The sequence below is a fragment of the Coenobita brevimanus genome, chromosome 68 (genome assembly GCF_032717465.1).
Source record: "Coenobita brevimanus isolate Jiangsu-jjx chromosome 68, ASM3271746v2, whole genome shotgun sequence".
NCBI lineage: Eukaryota > Metazoa > Arthropoda > Malacostraca > Decapoda > Coenobitidae > Coenobita > Coenobita brevimanus.
Window position 1 is genome coordinate 15,363,200 of NC_137021.1, and position 8,765 is coordinate 15,371,964.

The window sequence follows — 8,765 nt, forward strand, 5'->3', positions numbered from 1 at the left end:
ATACAACTTGTAAGAAGGACGCGCAAATGAAGCCATGGGGACAAAGAGTTGACAATCCTGGTCTGAACTCCAGAAATGACGACTTACTCTACTATAACGGTAGAAGGGGGGAAATGAGGCAGAACACGCTCGTGATCAAACATGCAGCATACTGTGCGTTAGAATTACACAAAGGATGATGAAATCATAGGCTATGTAACACCTCCCCACAAAGAAAAAAGAAATTTACTAAGGAAATTTCTTATTACTCTAAAACAATCTGTATATGGCATTACAGACCATGCAAAGGTCTTTCCTAATGTTACAAAACATGAGATCTCCCTAGCACGTTCAGTCATAGGTACTTGCCAGTATCCCTTTAACAAATCAAACTTACCTATGTACCTAGCCTTTCCGATCTTGTCTATGCAATCTTCCACGCGAGGGAGAGGGTAAGTGTCTGTTTTAGTTATCTGATTAACACGTCTGTAGTCGATGCAAAGCCTCTGTGACCCACCTGGCTTAGGAACTAGAGTGACAGGAGAACTCCACTCGCTCTGACAGGGCTCAATCATCTTGTGGTCCAACAGGTAGCCAAGCTCTTTCTCAATCAGACGAACTTTCACTGGGTTCACACGGTAAGGAAGCAATTTAATTGGCTTTGCGTCTCCAACATCGACATCATGCATCAACACAGTGGTTCTTCCTGGAGTGGCACGGAACACTTGCGGGTACTCCTGCAGTAATACCGAAAACTCCTGCCTTTCCTTGGGAGGTAGATGAGAAAGCTTAGTCTGGAGATCATTCATGATATCAGGATTCTTCCCCAAACTATCACTCAGGCTCATACTGCATGGGAGAGCTTCACTTGCAGACCCGGGTGGAACAGCTACAGTGCAGACTGGATTATTTTCGTCCCGCCTGTGATATAACTTTAGCATGTTGATGTGACATAGTTGCTTGCTCTTTCTACGATCTGGTGTGGCGATGACATAGTTGACATCACTGAGTTTCTTCTCCACGAAATAAGGGCCACTAAACTTGGCTTGAAGAGGTTGCCCATGAACTGGTAGCAGAATAAAAAACCTGATCTCCTGGCTGAAAGTGGCGTAACCTGGACTTCTTATCATACCAAGTCTTCATCTTCTCCTGAGCAGCTCCTAAATTCTCTCTCGCCAGCTGTAAAGCAGTGGACAGCCGTTCTTTGAACTTCATCACATACTCCAGCAGGTTGACGTCATCTTCCTCCGACAGCCAGCATTCCTTGAGTAACTTAAGGGGTCCTCTTACTTCATGGCCAAACAGTAGTTCAAAAGGTGAGAAGCCCAGTGATTCATTTGGAGATTCTCTTGCGGCAAACACAATGTATGGAAGACCTTTATCCCAGTCTTTCTGATGTTCCAAACAGTATTTCTTGAGCATCGATTTGAGTGTTTGATGATATCTCTCCAACGCTCCTTGAGTCTGGGGATGGTAAGCTGAAGACGTGATCTGGGTGATGCCCAACTCTTTCAGAGACTGCTTGAAAACATTCGACATGAAATTACTTCCCCGGTCTGACTGTACCTCCTTGGGCAGATCAAACTTTGTGAAGAACCCTAGCATTTCCTTAACCACATTCTTTGCTGAGATATTTCTAAGTGGAATGGCTTCAGGATAACGAGTAGCCATATCAATCATGGTCAACACATAAGAAAATCCTGAAGAAGTCTTAGGAAGAGGGCCCACAATATCCACCAACACACGGGTGAAAGGCGCCTCAAAAGGAGGAATGGGAACTAGAGGTGCAACCTTTTCGGTCTGATTACACTTCCCCACAACTTGACAGGTGTGACAAGACTTACAATACCAGGAAACATCCCTGAAGATACCTGGCCAGTAGAAGTGTTTCAAAATGCGTGCCACAGTCTTCCTCACTCCAAGGTGTCCTGCCAAACTGGAATCATGAGCCACTCGAATGATATCCTGCCTATAAACACGAGGGATGACAACTTGATGTACAACCTCCCATTCACAGTCGGCTGATGCTGTTGGGGGTCTCCACTTCCTCATAAGTACTCCTGACTTTACATAATAACAAGTAGAAGCACCGGCTGACTCTTCTTCACTGTAAGCAGAGTTAGCTAGACCTTTCAACTCAGGGTCAGCAACCTGCAACTCAACCAACTCTTGACGAGACAAATTATCAACACTACGGGGTACTGACTCATCTGGTGAGTGGTCAAAATTAGCAAGAAAAGTGTCAGCTAGGATAACATCATCATCATCATTATCCTCTAAATCACCAGTAACTTTAGACTTAGCCCTAGTGACAGCACATGCAGGGAACACATCAGGGACATCACAATCCCGGGACACAGCCACTGGCTCACTATAGTAGCCGCAGCGAGAAATGAACGCTGTGGTGGGGCAGGCGGGATGACCTGGGATTCCCCCACTGTTGCCATATCCACATGTCACCGACCATAGAGGTAGGATGTCACCGACCATCGGCCACCACTGCAGCCCCGCTCCATGATCCTTACCCTGTGTCTCTGGCTTTCTCTTTCTCTCTCGGTTTCTATATAAACTGGTGTATTTCCGAAACTAATTATGAAATTATTATGACTTTTGTTCCACACCACCACTGAGGTAAAAATCAAGGAGAGTTTTCTGTATAAAGGTTTCCCCCCCTCCTAAATGTGGCATATGAGCGGGGGAGTGCGGCCTTGCCGATACCTCCGCCTGACCTATAATTATACACTCGCCAGAACTGACCTGCCCTCAGACAAGGGGGGGGGAAACCTTTATACAGAAAACTCTCCTTGATTTTTACCTCAGTGGTGGTGTGGAACAAAAGTCATAATAATTTCATAATTAGTTTCGGAAATACACCAGTTTATATAGAAACCGAGAAAGAGAAAGCCAGAGACACAGGGTAAGGATCATGGAGCGGGGCTGCAGCGGTGGCCGATGGTCGGTGACATCCTACCTCTATGGTCGGTGACATGTGGATATGGCAACAGTGGGGGAATCCCAGGTCATCACGCCTGCCCCACCACAGCGTTCATTTCTCCCTGCGGCTACTATAGACAACTGAGGAGCTGGACACACTTGACTTCCACCAATATCATTTCCAAGTAAGAAAGTTACACCTGACATTGGGAGTGTCTCAACCAACCCAACCATAACGGAACCATTAACAAAACCAGACTCTAAATTCACTCTGCACAGAGGGACAGAGAAGTAATTATTCCCTACACCTTGTAAGATTACAGTTTCATCAGAGGAATTAACATTAGAGCCTAGAACACTGGTCAGCATAAGGGATTGGCAAGCACCTGTATCACGATATATTTTAACTGATTTCCTGTCATTACTGTCCAGAGGACTGACAAAACCATCAGACAGGAAATTAGCACATGAACTCTTGAGAGTGTCACCTACGTTACTGCTCAAAAGAGGAGCTCCATCATGAGAATTTAAGTTACCCCTCAAAGCAGGTTCAGTTAACTCAGTTAAAGAATTCTGGGAACTCTCAAGAGTGGACACTAGACCAATTGACTGAATATTTAAAGACTCCTTTTTGTTCACATCACGCTGTCTCCTGAAACATCTCTCCGTAGTATGACCAAGCTTACTACAATAAGTACATTTACTTTTCTGAAATCTAGAGGTGAAGCTGGTATTTACTTCCTGAGAAACATCATCTTTATTCTCTTTCCTGTTACCTGTACTCTGAGTAGAGGCAACGTACTTACTCTCAGCTTTCCCTTTTTCTCTAGAATATCTCTTGTGAGTGAGAACATACTCATCAGCTAAAACTGCAGCATCAGACAAATTATCTATTCTTTTCTCATCAAGATATAGGCTTACATCTTTATAAATACACCTCTTGAAGTCCTCCAGCAAAATCATCTGCTTAAATTTACCAAAATCGGAATCCACATTCTTAGAATTTAACCACTGCTCTAACAGATCTTCTTTGATTTTTGCATACTCAACATGGGATTGCTTATCTTGCTTGTAAGTTGTCCTAAATTTTACTCTATAGGCTTCAGGAACAAGCTCATAGGCCTTGAGAATCAAGCTCTTAACTACAGAATAATTATCACATTGATCCTGAGGCAAAGATGCATAAGTTACTTGAGCTTTACCGGTGAGAACAGTTTGAAGGAGTACTGGCCAATACTCCTTAGGCCAATTAAAACCTGTAGTTACCCTCTCAAACAACTGAAAATACTTTGTTAAATCAGATTCATTAAAAGGAGGGACAAGTTTAACATTTTTAGCCACATCAAAATCATCAGAGCTAGATGATCCAGTTCCACCTTGTTTCATGCGATACTCATGGTCTGCCTGAATCCTAGCAATTTCAACTTGTGCCTCAGCCTCCTTAGCTTTTGCCTGAAATTCAGCCTCCTTAGCCTGTGCTTGAAATTCAGCTTCCTTCACACGAGCCTCCTGCAGGGCTAGCTGTAACTTAGCTAATTCAATCTGCGTTTGCTCATTTGGAGGAGTTACATTAAACAAACAGCCACCTTGTCGTGGTGGGGGAGCTTACGTGCCCCAGTGGTCCAGCCAGGGTCTGCCGTGCCGGACACCTCGCTAGTAAGGGCACAACCAAGAGCTGCCAACCCCTGGTGGGGAGGGATAGAATGCTTCCCCAGTATCCCTGCTTGTCGTAAGTGGCGACTAAAAGGGACCTTTTGGTCTCCCATCTTTCCTCTCTTACTGTCCTCTTCTGCTCTTCTGTCCTACGTCTCTTCTTGACATTTCCGTGTTTCTTCCGGCCTTTATTATCCCTCTACTCCTATCAAGTTAGCCGTTTAATTCCGTGACAAGAATACTTTAAGAACTTCCCACTGACAGCGACCCTTTCTCCCTTACACCACTTTCACGCCAAGACCACTTTAACGCCACCCTAAGTGACATATACCCATTTTACGGCTTGTTGCTGGTTCTTCACTACTCCTTCCTTCCATCACTCTCACCTTGCAATGGTATCGTGGCTTTGGCTTCTTTCTCACTTAGTTACTTTTTACTATTAACACTGCCTGGACATCTCTGACTCTGAGGGGCAATCAAAGATAATGACAAATAAACTTTGCTTTACTTACAAATACCTACAAACACGTCCCAGATTAAGGTTCTTTTGTAAATGGGTGTACAGTGACACTTCTAACCCAATGAGAATCACTTACAAACCTTACCTACATTAAACAAACTTTCATTAATCATGTCAACAATTTGATCTTTAGAATGATGAGAGCGAACAGCAATTCCCAATTGTTGAGCAACAAGCTTAAGTTCATTCTTTGTTCTGTTTTCTACATCACACACTGTTTGCACATTTGACAAAAAATCTTTGGCTTCATCAAGCGTAGTAATAGTAGACATCATGAATAAGTAACAGTCACAAAATATCAAGCAATATCCTTATGATAATATCCTGAATATCCTGATGAGAGGTCGCCAAATTTATGTTACGGGACAGAGAAAGATAATGTACACTTTAAGTGAGAATACTAAGAGTCACTACTGTCCCGTAAAGTTCCAGGTTCAAAACAAAAGAGTTAGGTAAAATTACAAGTTAAAGTTTAATGCTCAAACTAACAACAAAACATTCAGGACTCATAAGGATAATGTAATGGCAAATAAACAGGTTAAATATATGGTTAACTGCAATAGCCTCTATTAACACGAAATTAGCAAGAGTAAATTTATCTAAGTCAGCCCTGATAAAATGAGATACCAGATAATACTCAGTGAATGCCAGATAAATTATTACAGATACAAACTATTATCAAAAATGACTGACTAAAAGAACCTTTACATAAATCACAAAAAAACCTCACTAGGCCTAAGAATTAACCCTATGCTACACAGCACAAGAAAAAAATGCAACAACAGTTATACTCAAATTACACACAGCTGCTAGATGTTTGGAGATTTCTTGAGCACTCACAATAATAATAACTGTACAGGGGAGGACAGAGATGTGAACAAAATGAGGAGCAGATCTAAGTGGCAATGATGCAGAGACTGAGCTCATTATATAGGGGCCGGCAGAGCTTGATACAACTTGTAAGAAGGACGCGCAAATGAAGCCATGGGGACAAAGAGTTGACAATCCTGGTCTGAACTCCAGAAATGACGACTTACTCTACTATAACGGTAGAAGGGGGGAACTGAGGCAGAACACGCTCGTGATCAAACATGCAGCATACAGTGCGTTAGAATTACACAAAGGATGATGAAATCATAGGCTATGTAACAATATAGATACAGATCACCAGAAAAGGAATACATGATAATAATAATAATAAATTCCACGCTGGAACAGGAAGAAAAAAGGAGGTAATGGCTGCAGATCCTCTTGTTTTCAAATCTTATAATGATAATGAATATGTGGCTTCATGAAACATCAGCAGACTATGAGGATATGTGTAATTTACCCAACTTATATGGAACAGAAAAGTTAAGTATTTGCATGCGGTTTCCATGAGATCTTTTTTTTCTTCAGGGTGGACGGATACGCAAGCCTCTCGAAGTTCCGTGTACCAATGCGACGGATGGTAACCAAATCAGAAAAACAAATTTTTATCTGACGATTAAAAAAAAAAAAAATCTGCCTTTACTTAAAAGTATGGTGTTTCAATATATGACGTTTATACTGCATGTGAAAGTCTAGTGATAGCGTTAATAACCTCAGGAGGTTAAGCTGTACCTTGCTGTTTAAATGTGTCAATATCGTGGTAAATGATAGCATTTTCTTGTTCGGAAGAACGCTGACAACGAATAAAACCCCAGACATGGAAAGCAATGCATATACATAGTGTAGAAGGAAAATAGTTGAAGAGTGTGACGAGAGTTACGTTGGTAATGAAGGATCTGTGAGGCTGAATGGATGCTTGGTTGATTGATTTAAAACAGGGATAGCCAACCAGCAGCCAGCAGGCCACATTCAGCCAGGCCCTGCCATCCCCTCCTCCCTCTGTTTACTATTTTCTTCTGACAGTGACTTGGGGTAAAAGTTCATTATTACAGGCGTTATGGTCACTGACCCTCGTCCCTCTTTACGCCGAATATGTAGGAGAGATGAAGCAGTATTATGCCATATACTCCTCTCTTGAGGGATTAAGGCGTTGCCCACATTTAGAGGACTTTGCTGGAACGTAAGACATCTTACATTCAGATACCCTCTCAGGAGTTAACCAACAAACTGATACTGGCTGATAACATATGCCCTACTATGCATAACGGATATATTTAGGAACTATTTCAGACATTAATACATTGTAGTAAGAAGATAGACCAAAAAAAAAAAAGTGGTATTTAACAGGTGGAAAGAAATGACAGATATAGGGTGGGAAATAAAAAGTGGAAGGCTACAAGGTAAGCAAGGCACCTAACAGCACGATACGAGGTTTAGTTAAAATGAATGAAAGTATGAAACATAAATGAGTGAATGAAAGGCAAAGAGCTGCATATGACAACGGTTGCAGCACTCCATCCAATCATTTTGTTTTACCTAACACCAATATATCACAGGCGATATTAAAAAATTAATATCCGCTGTGGGATAACGACAAGATTTAAAAAAGATAACTTGAATGATGACGAAATGTGTGCGCGACATGTTTTAATGGGGATTCTTTGAGTAAATTTTCATATATCCATATATTTTTTATGAATCGTGAGGTATGATGATGACAAAGACGATGCTAATGCTGATGCTGATGCTGCTTTACAAGTGACAAGATTAAATCAACTAAGAAATTCTGTAACACTAGGAGGCAGGTATGTTTCTGGAACTTCAAATTTGACAAAGAAAAACCATTACGAAGAAGGACAATGTAAACGAGCTAATTCAAACGCAGCATTAGAGAAGGACAAACGGAAAAAGAAAGAGAATCAGAAAACCGGGAGGAAAAAGGAGAAAAAAAAAAGTTTGCAGGTATCATGTTAGTGTACGATGAATAAAGTATGACGGAAAAAAGATTGTAGGACTTAGAAGTGTGAGTAAATGATTAATCTCTTCAGTACGTGATAATCTTTAACTTGTCTATTGCAACAGTTTGACTATTTAACCCCGTTCAAGAGTATCTTCTTGTCGTCTAAGGATTAAAAAGTCTCTTGTAACTTTTTCAGGACAACATTTTTTGCTTTAATTCTTGCCATCTCATTTAGCTTGGGGATGGCCGCTGAGGGTTGACAAGCAGAAAGACTAAACATCACGATAAAAGCCATAGACAGAGAAAGGAACCGAATAAGGTGAAAAGAATAAAGTGCGGACGAAGCATAAACGTGGAAGACATGTAATTGTAAAAGGTAGTGAATATATATGACGAACAAATTCAGGACAGAAGTTACTAAAAGGCAGTATTTCGGGGGGAGGAGCCTGAGCAGAAACGGACATGACAAGAGAGAGAAAGCAGGACAGAGAAAGTGGAGAAGATGGAGGAGGCGAGGGTAAACAAGAACACGGGGCTAGAGGCCGGTGAGAGGCGCCTGTGGGTCGTGTAGGGTGGCAGGGAGACATGAGAGGGGCGGGGAGAGGCGGTCTGGCCCTTCCCTACTTTAAACCAACCCACAAATCCCAAACCCATAGCCAACCCAAAGACCGCGAATACAGCCACCCTAAGCCAATCCCAGACTGAACACATCTTTCCTAAACTAACCCACAAATCCCAAACACACTCACCATTGCTAACCCCAGAACTGCAAACACAGCTTACAAATCACAAACTCACCTACCCTCAGCAAACCTTTTGACTGTGGGCACATTCACCTTAAATCAACTC